The following is a 15,653-nucleotide window of genomic DNA, read 5'->3' as shown; positions in this document are numbered from 1 at the left end:
TAAACCAGATCAAACCTAACTTCAGTTTACGTCTGTTTCCTTTTACCCCGTATCTGTTAGTTACTGAATCTAAACTTTGAAAAAGAGCATTCCCAAAATGCTGCATTTTTAATGGATCCGATTTTGTCCATGTGCACCCGAAGGTTTTAGAACAGACATTCTTTTCCATGAAGGTGTTTAAATAAGTATGTGAAACCCCAATCATTACTGATATTCCTGAGAAGTGCAACATTTAACATTAAGAGAGGATTTCATTGCCAACGATTGTTTAATGTTCGCTTTGTGAACTGTGACTTCCTTTCAACCACAATGGTGAGCGCATCCATTCTTGAGAACAAAATGAAATACCTCGCATTACCATCACATGGCATGCATGTAAACACTGAACATTTCTTTAAGACGTTGTGGTTTTATATTTATTAGATTGTTCTGAAACGATCCGTATTAGCATGTGTGAGAAACGTGTATATTTCTAACGCTATTAAAAACTATATTTTACTGAATATTCGACCATCAGCTGTGGGGATGTTTGTACCTGGGTAGGAAAGGACTGTTCGTGTAAGGTTAACGTTGCTTTAACGCCAGAAGCTTTATCGACCAAGTGGATGGCAGGCCAAGGTTTTAAGGAAGATGTTTATGCCCCAATTATACGTTTCTGGTTTTTCACACATTGTGCAGAAGTTGTTGTCATGTAGACAGTGCATCATTATTTTGCTTGTGAAAAATGTGAAAATTAACGCTAAAATAGAAAAATAAATACACATAAGACTTTATGCAGATCATTATGACTTATGTTGCATTTTGATTGAAACACACGACCAGGGAATCCTTACATGACCAGGGAATTCTTACATGACCAGGGAATTCTTACATGAGCAAAGTATTCTTACACCACCAGCGTATTCTTACACGACCAAGGAATCCTTACATGACCAGGGAATTCTTACATGAGCAAAGTATTCTTACACGACCAGCGTATTCTTACACGATCAAGGAATCCTTACATGACCAGGGAATCCTTACATGAGCAGAGTATTCTTACAGGACCAGGGAATCCTAACACAACCAGGGAATCCTTACATGAGCAGAGTATTCTTACACGACCAGGGAATCCTAACACCACCATGGAATCCGTACACGACCACGGAATCCAGACACGAACAGTTTTCTTACACTACCAGAGTATTCTTACATGACCAGGGAATCCTTACATGACCAGGGAATCCTTACACGACCAAGGAATCCTTACACGACCAGGGAATCCTTACAACCCAAGGACACAACTCATTAGAAGTATGCAGGTAGGTAGATGAATGAATGTCATGCCATGTATTCCGGATCATAAGATGCCCTCGGCAAACCTTGATTGTCGTATGATCATGAGCTGACTCAAATGGGGATCGGTGTGTCTCAATATGCGACTGGACTGATAGTGTGCATCTGTGCTTCCCTGACATGGATGGTTGCTGATGCTTCAGTCACCGGTTTTGATAGCTGTAATATTGCTGGGTGCGGCGTTAAACAACCAACATCCCCCCGTGTTAACAATTTTGCATAATAGAGGAGTTAATATCATTCAACGTTTTGAATTAATTCCAAAAATAGATGATAAAATTGATGAAACGTTCTTCAATGAGAAATCTTTAATATTAGACCTTGTATGTTACGTTGTTTAGCAAATGGATAAAGAACGTTCGATTTTACGAATTTCCTCAATTGATAACGTGCAGCGACATACCACTGTTGATGTCATACAGTGCTTTGAATGTCACGGAACGTGGTTTTGATACCGTGGCGTCATTGTTAAAGAATGATGTGGATGTCCACTCGTTCACTTCTGTTTTAACTTTGAGTCTACGATCCTTGCCTGAACCGTTCATATTGGTGACAGATTGACGTCAAATGTGTTCCTAAAGGACTCGATAAACGATAGTTCGATTTACTCAGTGAACACAAATACATACCAGCAGATATCCTCAAATCAAAATTGTGTTAGGGAAATGCACCCCAATTTATACACTATACACGACATGTGTCCATATACTGCACCATGTTTTACATGATAGGTTTCCATACACTGCACCATGTTGTACATGACAGGTGTCCATATACTGCACCATGTTGAACATGACAGGTTTCCATACACTGCACCATGATGTACATGACAGGTGTCCATATACTGCACCATGTTGTACATGACAGGTGTCCATATACTGTACCATGTTGTATATCACAGGTGTCCATATACTGCACCATGTTGTATATCACAGGTGTCCATATACTGCGCCATGTTGTGCATGGCAGGTGTCCATATACTGCACCATATTGTACATGGCAGGTGTCCAGATACTGCGCCATGTTGTACATGACAGGTGTCCAGATACTGCACCATGTTGTACATGGCAGGTGTCCATATACTGCACCATGATGTACATGGCAGGTGTCCATATACTGCACCATGATGTACATGACAGGTGCCCATATACTGTACCATGTTGTATATCACAGGTGTCCATATACTGCACCATGTTGTACATGACAGGTGTCCATATACTGCACCATGTTGTACATGGCAGGTGTCCATATACTGCACCATGTTGTACATGACAGGTGTCCATATACTGCACCATGTTGTCCACGACAAGTGTCCATATACTGCACCATGTTGTACATGGCAGGTGTCCATATACTGCACCATGTTGTACATGACAGGTGCCCATACACTGCACCATGTTGTACATGGCAGGTGTCCATATACTGCACCGTGTTGTCCACGACAAGTGTCCATATACTGCACCATGTTGTACATGACAGGTGTCCATATACTGCACCATGTTGTACATGACAGGTGTCCATATACTGCACCATGTTGTACATGACAGGTGTCCATATACTGTACCATGTTGTATATCACAGGTGTCCATATACTGCACCATGATGTACATGACAGGTGTCCATATACTGCACCATGTTGTACATGACAGGTGTCCATATACTGCACCATGATGTACATGACAGGTGTCCATATACTGCACCATGTTGTACATGACAGGTGTCCATATACTGCACCATGTTGTACATGGCATGTGTCCATATACTGAACCGTGTTGTACATGACAGGTGTCCATATACTGAACCGTGTTGTACATGGCAGGTGTCCATATACTGAACCGTGTTGTACATGACAGGTGTCCATATACTGAACCGTGTTGTACATGGCAGGTGTCCATATACTGCACCGTGTTGTCCACGACAAGTGTCCATACACTGCACCATGTTGTACATGACAGGTGTCCATATACTGCACCATGTCGTACATGGCAGGTGTCCATATACTGCACCGTGTTGTCCACGACAAGTGTCCATATACTGCACCATGTTGTAAATGACAGGTTTCCATATACTGCACCATGTTGTACATGACCAGTGTCCATATACTGCACCATGTTGTACATGACAGGTGTCCATAAACTGCACCATGTTGTATATCACAGGTGTCCATATACTGAACCATGTTGTACATGACAGGTGTCCATATACTGCACCATGTTGTACATGACAGGTGTCCATATACTGCACCATGTTGTACATGGCAGGTGTCCATATACTGCACCATATTGTATATGGCAGGTGTCCATATACTGCACCGTGTTGTCCACGACAGGTTTTCATTTACTGCACCGTGTTGTCCACAACAGGTTTCCATATAATGACTCCATCCATGTGCTATGTATGCTACAAGCGCTGCATTATTATTAGAATACCATGCTTGTCATAAGAAACGAGTTAATGGTTTTTAACGATCATGCTGATCGACCGGTCAACATATCAGTGTACATGTATGTATAGTTTGGTAGAATTTATAATTACTCAAATTAAGTGTGCACATTTTCGTGAGCTTAATTGCTGATCTTCTTAATCTTCATCTTTTGGTACACGCTTGGTCTGTCATTCAGACCCTCGAACAACACACTATATCCAATACAGCCCATGAAAATCTATAATATTTGGCAAGTCTATAGCTAGGTTCTTACAGTTTCTGAACACGAACATAGACTCTGGGCTCCCTTTTATTATATTTAATCATGATAATATAAACAACTGTGAAGTATGTTCGTTTCAGATACTAACTGATAGTCTGCAATCCGCTCAAAGGACTAGACTCGGCAATTAGGCTGGACTAGCAAATTGGACTGAAGTCAGTCAAACACATCTTTGTCTGTCTACTTTATAAACTTGATCAGTAGCAAGTACCCTGAGATCCGTGAATATCCGGGGTAGCATAGGTCTTCAGCAACCCATGTTTGCCATAAAAAGCGACTATGCTTGTCGTAAGGGGCGACTAACGGGATCGGGTGGTCAGGCTCGCTGTCTTGGTTGATGCATGTCATCGTATCCCAATTGCGTGGATCGATACTCATGATGTCAATCACTGGATTGTCTGGTCCAGACACGATTATTTACAGACCGCTGTCATATAGCTGGAATATTGCGTTAAACAACAAACAAACAACCAAAACCAAGTACCCTAATCGCCGGTGACAAAGGCCAAATTTCACACACTTTACAACACAGAAAGTAAACAATTTGACTGCAACCTTTGACATAGCCAAGGATTCGACTGTCAGGACCTGATGTCGGGTCATATCTTGACCGTTGGACTCCATGGAGGCTCTCGGATGACTTTGACTGACATATACAAGTAATTTTTAAAAGGCTTAATGGGTCACTGATCTAACGCAATTCCCAGGGACTGGTTGTTGCCTTTGTTATTGTTTTTTCCCAGTGAGTACCCGGATGTATAGCAGAAATCTAGACTAGTTCGCGACCTCTGCTGCGCCGTTCGTAAGCGCATTAGTCACTTTTATGGGTAGTAATAAGGGCGTATGGTCACATTGATCAACAAAATGAAATACAGTTTTCGAGATAATAAGGAAATGTAGGTACCTTTGCGGGTAGCATCGGTAATGGTGACGAAATTTTGATAAGTCACTTGCTTGGTAATTTTGCGATTTTCGTTTACACTATTTTGACTTGCAACACAAAGTAAATATTTCACCTGAGCATTGCTTTTTTTTATAGTGTGTATATTTTTTTACTGTCAAAATGTGTAACATTATCAAATTTATTAAACGCCTAAATATTCAGTTATTTTACAAAGTGACTGAAAAACATTTCCATCTGTATCATTATGATAACGAATTCCAAACATTTTGATGTTTAATGTTATCACCAAGAGACTGAAAACGTTACGTTGAAAAGTACATTTCTATGTTGTTTGGCTTCTAATCCAACATAATAATCTGTTGTGATGTTGTTAGGCCCTTTTGATCGTCTTAATCAATTTTAGTCAATCTGAAGAATTTCCCAACAAAGACGTAGAGAAACAAGAACGAATCGGTTCAATGCTACAGCGAATGAAGGAAAACAAAATGCAAATACCATAATTACAACCTACCAAATTTATGAGTATAAATTTTGGGCAGCTTCCTTGTTCGAGGAATGTATCTGTGAATATCCACACAAAGGAAAAATATCCCACTCGTCTGCAGCTGTAAAAAGAAACTTATTCGATGTCACGTGTCTCTGTAACAATCAAATACTTTTAAAGATATATATCGTTTCGGGATATTATTACCCGTGTTCCTTTCTCAACTGATCACTTAGATTGTTTCAGGTGTTTCACATATGTGTCAAGTCTCAAGGGTCGGCTGAGAAAGCCCACGTGACAACTATTTTCATAACGTCCACGGTTCCTAAAAAATCCATTGAGTGATAGATAACAATGATCAATCAATCAACGTATTATCAGTTAACCCTTTGAACAAAGTATGTTGTTTTTACATCGGCACTTCACGCCATGATATGAGTGTATTCCCTTTGTTTTAGTAAACCTAGACATGTAAACACTCCCTAGACATGTAAACACATATACCGAGTGCTTTTTTTTATCATTAAACTATAACCATCTGGGGTATTTCCAAATGACGACATACGATGAGCTCCGCCGTTCTTTTTGTCTGTTTGTTTAGGCTGAAAAAATTAATTAACATGCGCCTTTTGTCGAAATCTTTATAGATCACGGTTAAACTAATCAGTGTTCAAAAATGCGTAAAACAAATATTGCCTCCAGCCTCCAAGTTTATTTAGCTGTCCTTGCAGACGGTAGCTCAGTCTCTGGTCACGCTCAGTTGCGTTGCGTATCATCCGGGTACTCCTGGGGAAAAAACAATAACAAAGGCAACAACCAGTCCGGGCAATTGCGTTAGATCAGTGCCCCTTTAAAACGACAACTCGTGTTTCCTTTGCTTCTTACACACACCGTGCCCTTCGCACCTTGTTGAATGTACAATATGCAGAGTCACCGTTAATACCCCCTACACTGGTCGCCCGCCGGAGGCCTGCGTTACATGTGTAGACGCCTTAACTAGGGCGTCATGCTCTGGTGCTTCCCATACAGTACACCGGCAAGCCGGGTGCCCTCGAACATCCACACACAAGCGACTCACAACTAGGTCACTCACGGCCATGTTGTATGGTGTCGCAATGACTTCATTGAAGGGTGGATGTATTATTGTTCCTATATTCGCTATCTGTGAGTACATCTATATGTTCACGTTAATGTGTCCGATCAGGACACGACTGTTGATTTTGATCTTGATAACACGAATCATTCATGCGTAAACGTTCATTGCTTCAGTGTTTACGGGAGTGATTGTGTAACCTGTTTTCGTTGCTTGAAATAGTAAGTCTATATTACTTTATGATAATCATTTACTTAACCTCACAAGCAGTGAGGGTATGCTACTGTTCTCTGTCACATTTTCTGTTGATTTTTCAATATTAAAAATTAAAGCATGCTATTAATCATCAGATTCGTTTCCTCCAAAGCCAAAGCCAAAGCGCAAGAAGTGTGTTACGTGAAAAATTCTGATGGGACTTACAGAAAGAAATACTGTGAATTCAACTGTTGTGGTTTGTCATCTACATACTGCTGCAGCGAGCCAGGGTGGGTACACATTTGTGTTTTTGTGGTATTTCATTGGTGAAGCACCGTTCTAAAATTATGCGTATCATGCTCAGCTCGGTGTGTCAGGCGACACTAACCGGTGACCTAGTCTGTGCAGAGTTGCGTCCCTTAGACGTGTCATGATCATGTGGTTCATGTTCGTTGGTTTGAATAAGGCTCGCCTAGTTAAGACCAATTCTGGATTGTCAGCACCATACTTATGCTCATGAGATTCTACGAAATGGTAATCGTCTAGGACCTTCCATTAACACCAAGCTGGCGCGCCGTGATACCACGGAAATACCACTCAAAGCGTCATAAACTACAACTCATTCATTATGTCATGTCATATCATTATGTCACAGGACCTGTTATGTTTGATCACACTGTGTAGGATATTATACATGTACACGTAGGTGACTGCCAAAAGACAAATGGATCGGACATTCGTTATTGAAGAGTGTGTCAGAAAGACATTTCTTTGAGTGCGGACTCGTTGTTACACATCCATATTGCAATAATTAACAAATATTATGAAATTATCACTGTATCGTCATCGTTATACACAGACCGTCAATGACAACGCTTACAGGTATATTCATACCAGAAAGTCAGAGACCTATGTAACAGCTTTCTTTTATATCTCCATTTTATTATGACATTTTTTTATAATAAATCTATCACCATTAGTATGTTTCGGAAGTGACGTGACGATCTCAAACTCTCCTATCTCATTAGTGGTACAGAATCCCCCTCGCTCGTGAGAGTAATTTAACTGGACGTTTTAGACTCGTCACACTCGAAATGAGCTTATATCGAGGCTGTGGTAGCGAATGTGTACAGGGTACTAGTATTTATCATCACAAATTGGAGATTCAATACAATTGATACTATTGGACTCTGTGACAGAAATAGATAAATCAGGATATCACAAATAACAGTTAAATGTGGGTTGAGACATTGTGTGTTTCTGAAGTCAAACACAAGTAAATATGTAAGTCTCGAAGTCTCGAGATCTGAAACATCTTGATGAGTGTGTTTGGCAGTAGAGGTTACACCGCCTTTTACAATAGTTCATCCATATTACGGCGGGATGACACAAGCAACCGGCTTCACATATTGTATCCAAGATAGGAATCGAACTCGGTTCTCCGGCTTGTGGGTAGGCGGGAAGACCGAGTGGTTAAAGCGTGTGATCGCCACGCCGCAGGCTCGCGTTCGATTCCCCACATATAAAGTGTGAACCCATTTTTGGTAAGCGGCGTAAAACCATACTCACTCACTTTGGATTGTTTACCCTATCGAGCATTGTATCCTTGATGACAGTACAACATAACTCGAGCATCCTTTCAGAAATTGTCTGGTAATTATATAACAATTCATATGTTGGAGCTTAAAGACTGACATTGAAACGGAATAGGAAGTACAATGAAGTGTACCTGTGAAATAATAGCTGCAAACATGTCATTGACAACGTCTTGGTTTACATTTCAGCACAGCAAATACTGGACTTATTGTTGGACTCGTGGTGGGGATTTTAGTTCTGATTGCTGTGGTGGTGGGTGTCATATTATATTGCCTCTACCGTCGTCGTAAATCACGAAGACAGGGTCAACCAGTATCCACAAACAGCCAAGAAGATGTTAAATCAACAGGTATATATTATATTTAGCGAGGTTCGTTTTCAAAGCCCCTAGCAGCACTATTCCAGCTACATGACAGCGGCCTTTATATAATGGAGTTTTGACCAGACATCCGGATGGCTGCCCATATGATTGTCGTCCAAAGCGGTTGGGTTATGATGACACGCTAGTTAACCAGGTCGCCGAGCCTTACCAGCCGATGGTCTTTAGTCAGCTCTTTCGACAAGCGTGGTACACTTAGTATCTATTCTGACCCGGAATCACCAATGGGGAAAGTATTTATCCAAACCTGCAATCATTATGACAGCACTAATTTAAACCGACATGCATTGTTACAGTAATTAAAAGATATCACTGATTATATATCTGTAGTATTTGACGCGCCTTGTTACTTGATCACATACCACATAAACCGCCAACGTCAACGTCGAATTATAAAGGAAACCCAAAGAAATAAGTTTATGATATGAAAAAGGTTGCCAAAGAAAGTTTTATTCAAACATGAAGAGGTTCCTAGTCACGCAAGTAACAAAATACTACTTATTTGAGACTATTTGATACATTATGAAAGATTGAAGAACGACATGTATCCCCACGCGCTCCACTAAAGCTAGCTCAGATAAATCTTCAGTGTTTAAAGATACGGACAATACTGAAGTTCTCTATGGTTATTGTGTGTCTCCGGGTACTGTTGAAGCTAATACTCACCCTATACCTCCCCGTGAACAACCTTGTTCGTGCTTCCTCACTGATATCACCATACAAGAGCTAGAAAGTCGTGACCTTGTCAAGTCTTTATCTTGTAATTAATCCAGGGGTCTGGATTACTTTAATCATATAAGATCCATTAGCAGATACAGTTGCAATACCATTTTGCATTATCTTCAATAAATCTTCACACGTTTTCATTTGAGAGCAAATAACCCCACGTTATGACACTGAATAAGATTTGGTTTGGTTTGGTTTGGTTTGTTGTTTAACGCCACACTCAGCAATATTCCAGCTATATGACGGCGGTCTGTAAATAATCGAGTCTGAACCAGACAATCCAGTGATCAATATCATGAGCATCGATCGACGCAATTAGGGTCGATGACATGCATCAACCAAGTCAGCGAGCCTGACCACCCGATCCCGTTAGTCGCCTTTTACGACAAGCATAGTCACCTTTTACAGCAAGCATGGGTTGCTGAAGACCTATTCTACCCCGGAATCTTCACGGGTCCATTGAATAAGAACACAAATTCCTTTCTTGAATTATAGACTCGTAAGCTTATGCCAGGGAAGTTATTGGACAGACTTGTTTTGAAACATTTTCACAACCATTTTATAGAAATCAGCTGTTGCAATTCAATCCAATCCGGATTTGTTTACAGGACACCCTGCTATCACACACGTACTTGGAATTAATACTGACATAGATTTATCTGTTAACAAGCAGGAATTGTATGATATTCTGTGATGTCTCAAAAGCTTTTGATAGGGATTGGCATAGAAGCTTACTAGTATACACTATAATGACAAACTCTCATAATTGGTCAGAGGATCACTAGACGGGGCCTAGTGGTAAAAGCGTTCGCTCGTCACACCGAAGACTCGGGCTCGATTCCCGACATGGGTACAATGTGTGAAGCCCATTTGTGGTGTCCCCCGCCGTGATATTGCTGGAATATAGCTAAAAGTGGCGTAAAACCACACTCACTCGTATCTGGGGCCGGGGCAGCAAATATCATTTATACCCGAATGTTACATGCCTTTAGTTCCCACAATGCAGATTTATTTAAAATCAATTTGTCAGAAAACCTAATATGCCTGTGTGGAAATCTATGTGAAAACGTCTATCACTTTTTTTGCTCGAATGTCCCTATTATAATGTCATAAGAACTTCATTATAAAACAATATTTTATCAGTTGGAGGCCATTTTCAATACAAATCCTTTTGGTAATATGTCTTGCTCATTAACACATACCGTCTTGATATTTAAAATTGTGTGCAAACATTAATACAATTTGTCAACCAAAAGATTTGATTTGAGTCTAAAAAATCTGAAGTTAGAGACATTTTATTTCCAAAGCAACATCGTGGACTGATACTATTAGTAATCTTGTCCTAAAGTATTTAGCAGAACTATTATTTTGTCCTCTATGTAATTTCTTAAATTCCTCATTATTAACTTCACATTTTCCTGATATATGGAAATGTACATAAGTATAAAATTAATGATAGTTCTAATTATAGAGCTGTCCCTCTTGCCAGTTTGTTGAAAGTGTATAAGAAATGCGTGTCAGTTTTTTCTTACATCTTTGCAATCAGGATTTGCAGCTGGTGATCTTACTGTGTATCAAGTCGCCCAATTATATAATTTCCAAGATGAGACAAAAGAGTTGTATTTTGAGACATGAGTAAAGTATTCGATATAATTTGGCAAATGTACCTTTATATACATTACGTCATAGTGGAGTACACGGTTCCTTCATCACAGCAATAGTATATGTGATTTTATATATTATTAATGTGATTGTTTCCATGGAAGTATCGCATTTATTTAGAGAATCTCACCCTTGTGTCTTTTGATAAGAGACGAGGATGAGGAATACATTTTTCAACCAACATCCCTCTTAAGTGTAAAAAGTACTGCTAACAGCTTCAGTAGCAGTAGCCATAAATGGTGTCATTTGATTGTGACGTCATGTTAACCAGTGACGTCACAATGGTCTACAAAGCATTGTGATGCAATTTCATTGCAGCGTTATCTTTAATGTAGATATCGCTTGATCTTACCTGTGGAAGCCAGTTTTGGATGATAAATGCACTTTATCTATATGCTAAAATATTTACATTATTGTCCACTGTCTGTAAGTCTGTTCATAGAAATGGTGTTGTATGTTGGGCAACTTATGCCGCTACCATTTGCCCTTTTAATGTCAATATAAAATGTTTAAAACAAACTCGAGCTTTATTTGTTTGGCCAGAAACCTATGATTGTGGGTTCGAATCCCGATTCGACCCGATTATGTATCTAGGTTTGTCAGCACCATACCCGTGCTCGTGAGTTTCACCGAAGTGGTAAACGTCTGAGATCTGCATCACTTTGGGCTTTCCTCACACATTAAGCTGACACGCTGTGATAAAACTGGAATACTGTTAAAAAAACCCAACTCCCTCACATTATTTGTTTGAATGGACTACGATTTAGGTATTTATCTCAAAAGTACCATTTTCTGTACAATAAATAAAACACCATATACTAGTAGCTGTAGAAACCGTGTTTCTATTACATTGTCTTTATTGACATATTAGGACTCTTATTTTAGTGTTAATACTGACATATCTTCAGTTTCAGCCGATGCACCCTATTCAGACAAAGACTACCCAGCTGAGCCGCCACCAGATCCGTACTACCTCCCACCCGTAGAGATGCAACGTCTTCCTTCTCTTCCTCGCCAGTCTCGTTCATCTACACATTCAGTCCCTTCCTCGCCTACTGCACCAACATCATCTGCCACAGTTACGGATATATGATAACCTTTGTTTTGTTGTTATGCATATGTCAGCAAACAAGTGAATGTCAATCGCTTATACTATATACATGTGTGCATGGGCGAGTTACAGACTTTAGCTTTTCCTGACTGATAAATGGTCGACATGACACAAAACGTTAACACTCTCAGTACATGCTTTGCATCAGATAATGTAGAGAAGGTATAAATATTTTCTTATTAAAGTGTGTTGGAACATAACAACCGTTAGCAAGTAAATATATGATGCAAGTAAGTATATAAAGTTTTTAACAAAACATGTTTTCGCGGGATATGTAAAATGCAGTAAAATGATGTAAAGTAGAACAAACAGACTTGTAAAACATGTATGAAAGTAACAAATGTTATATTTGGGATAACACTATCTTAGTAAAGTACAGATTCGAGTACCTTTTTTGGTTGAGTCCCATCCGAGATTCGAACCCACACTGCCAGACTGAGGCACCTAATCGCCAACACACGATCAATGGCATTGTGTTTTCATGTAGGATAATATCATTTATTTAATAAAAAAAAGTAAAAACCAAATATGTTAATTTTCAACAAAATCAATAACAAAGGAATATGTGCAGGAATCACATGAATCCATCGATAGTTCTTGTAGAAAGGTTTGACAAGCTTCATACTGTTCGTCTGAATGTATAATTGTATACAATTACATCATTTTTTCGTAAGTAAAATCCAATGATATCCAGATATCTCCGAAGGAGGTTCATGCACATCAACACCAGACTTTCCATTGTTTGTTATCATCCATGTTGTACATCATTTTCATCTATGTACTGCATCTTTTGCATTTTCATAAAATACAAAATTAGTTAATATTACACAATTTCCACTAGACTTTCTACCAGCGTTACAAGCTATAAGGATGACAATGCAACTTAAAGTAGATTAGAAGTGAGATATCACATATGTAGTTTTGTACCGAGGTATATTCATTCTTATGAACAAAACATATCCGTCTAATTACTTAGTCTATAAACTTGTTACGACTTACCATTTTGTTTGTTACGTCCTACGTTTGGTTCCTACATTGACGAAGTCATACCTTCTAAAGGGTGTTGTCAATGTACGAATAACAAACTTTAGCGTTTTGACAGTTCTTTTTACCCTCTGATTGGTAAACGACTATGCGTGAAAAATTGGTTAAACGGCTCGAGATATTGTTGGCGACAACGTGGCCATATATCATTCGGCATATATAGGGAAAGCATCCACTTTTTACCATGCATCATATATCTATTTATCATATACATTATTTGACAGCCTGACAACATTCAATCCAATTCTACTATGAAATATATTTTCAAAGCAGACCACATTCTCTGAATATAACGATGTTAGCAACATTCAAACCATATGATATTGTTGAACATAGACACCAGTCTTCATTTGTAGCATAATGCTAATAAATGTTACAGTTGAAAACATTCTGGGTGGCCTCTGAACAATCCTGAACTGAACATCGAATAAGCACTGCCGTTTTCCCATGGTGCCGCTATGACCATAATCCTCTGAATGTGCTTCGATCTTAGCTTGCAATGATATATGATATTCTATTACACGACCCCGTAATGATAATTGACACATTATGAATGATTGTTCCGTTACTGTATATTTGTCCATTTCTATTTGTAAAGACATATGAAATATGTTATATGTTATTATTGATGATGTGTTTCATATTATTGATAATTTTCACGCAACCAATTGCAGGCAACAGTTGCGAGTGTATAAAATGTTTCAAAGTAAAATATCTATCCAAATCCCAAATTCGTTTATTCAATTTTCATGGCAGAAATGTATTCTATTGTACACGGGATTGGTCTTGCAAACTGACCACAGTTCCAAAATCACACTTGGTGGTCCAGTTTCACATTTCAGTCTGATGCAACATATGCATAAGCAACGGAGATTTAGTAAGTTAACACTATCGAATGCGTTTTTCGAATTCAAAACCAGTAGTAAAATTTCTGTCGTACATAGGGGACGCGACTCCATCGAGAGAATGGTGGCGCCCGAGACGATTGTAGATCACAGACTCAGATCTAGAAACAGGCACATTTTCGATGTTTTATTATTGATGTTAAGTTATCGGTATATATAATAAATTGTCATACTATTGTCTTATTCAATATATTAACAATACAACTTATTCCAGACCATGATTGTCAGACCAAACACGACTTGAACACAGACATGGACAATTTGCTCAGATGTCAATTTCTAATTATCTAAATTTCTAAGGTTAAATGAAATAATTAGTCAGTTGTTTTGGAATGTGTAACCACACCAACAATCGTTAACTACTGTTTTCAGACATATGACAAAGCTGGATAATCAAAACTGGTTATTCTCTTGACATTGACGTTTTATATTTGCCTGTACGTGAAAGAGTCATTTTCAGAATTTGATTTTAAGAAACTTTTATTGTTTCATATAGTTTGAGTTTTATATATCATAACAATACTATAGATGTACAAACACCAGAACGAAATGTTATTATTTGGTTTTTATTTGTTGGTGTTATTAACATAATTGACATCAGCCACTATCAGAACGTACACAAATGTAAGCGGAGAAGTGTATGTTATAGTGAAATACGACTGACATACGTAGTTAATAGTGGGAATTCTGACCGCTTGATATAACATACCACTCCTTATCATCATATCGACAACAATTGTTGATGTCAGTTTGAAAAGTATCTAGTCATGAAAAGTCCATCGTGTATCGAAATATCTAGTCCATATAAAACGCCAGCACCAGATTCCATTTGATGTAAAAGGCAAAATAGCAGTGATGACACCAGAAGTTCGAGAAAAAGGGTAAGCATATCCTGCCGTACCGGTAGCGTTCGCCACTCACACAATTTGCGCAAACAATAGAAGTTTATTGTCTGAAAAAGCACAGCAGTAGTCCTGTCATGCGAAGGCGTCATGTAAAGGAAAGGGACAATCACATGCTGGATCAGAAATCCAGCCACACAAAACGGGTAAGCATTGCCTATAAAGCACCGTCAGCCAGATGCTATTCTTTCAAAACAGTTGACATGATGTGGCGCTCTGGTTACGAATACTATCTCCATGCAATATCCGTGGGCACGGGTGACCAAGTCGTCTAAGGCGCCGCGATTCGCCAGAAACCTATGATTGTGGGATCGAATCCCGGTTCGCCTCGATTATGTTTCTAGGTTTGTCAGCACCATACCCGTGATCGTGGGTTTCACCGAAGTGGTAAACGTCTGAGACCTGCATCACTTCGGGCTTTCCTCCGACATTAAGCTGACATATAACTGGAATAATGTTAAAAGCGGCGTTAAACCCAACTCACTTACTCACTCACCATGCAGTATCCTTTGATGTATCTCCTTTAAAGTGGAAAGACAACACCCCCATCGACACCCAGTACTCAAGTCAAAGATATCGACAATCAGTGAGAAACAGGATACAGCGTTA

The 15,653-nt window shown here is 39.1% G+C and overlaps 1 long non-coding RNA gene across 1 annotated transcript; it reads left to right on the top strand.

The window, feature by feature from the left end:
* Positions 1 to 6,457: 6,457 nt before the first annotated feature.
* LOC139449804 (uncharacterized) lies at positions 6,458 to 13,961 on the top strand. The gene is made up of 4 exons (XR_011652190.1): positions 6,458 to 6,595; positions 6,892 to 7,009; positions 8,504 to 8,664; positions 11,991 to 13,961. It is a non-coding gene; the product is annotated as an uncharacterized lncRNA (long non-coding RNA).
* Positions 13,962 to 15,653: the final 1,692 nt, after the last annotated feature.

The sequence above is a fragment of the Haliotis cracherodii genome, unplaced genomic scaffold (assembly GCF_022045235.1).
Source record: "Haliotis cracherodii isolate W230 unplaced genomic scaffold, xgHalCrac1.p SCAF_8, whole genome shotgun sequence".
NCBI classification, from domain to species: domain Eukaryota; kingdom Metazoa; phylum Mollusca; class Gastropoda; order Lepetellida; family Haliotidae; genus Haliotis; species Haliotis cracherodii.
The sequence above is the reverse complement of the archived record's forward strand: the minus strand, read 5'-3'. Positions and strand labels throughout refer to the sequence as shown.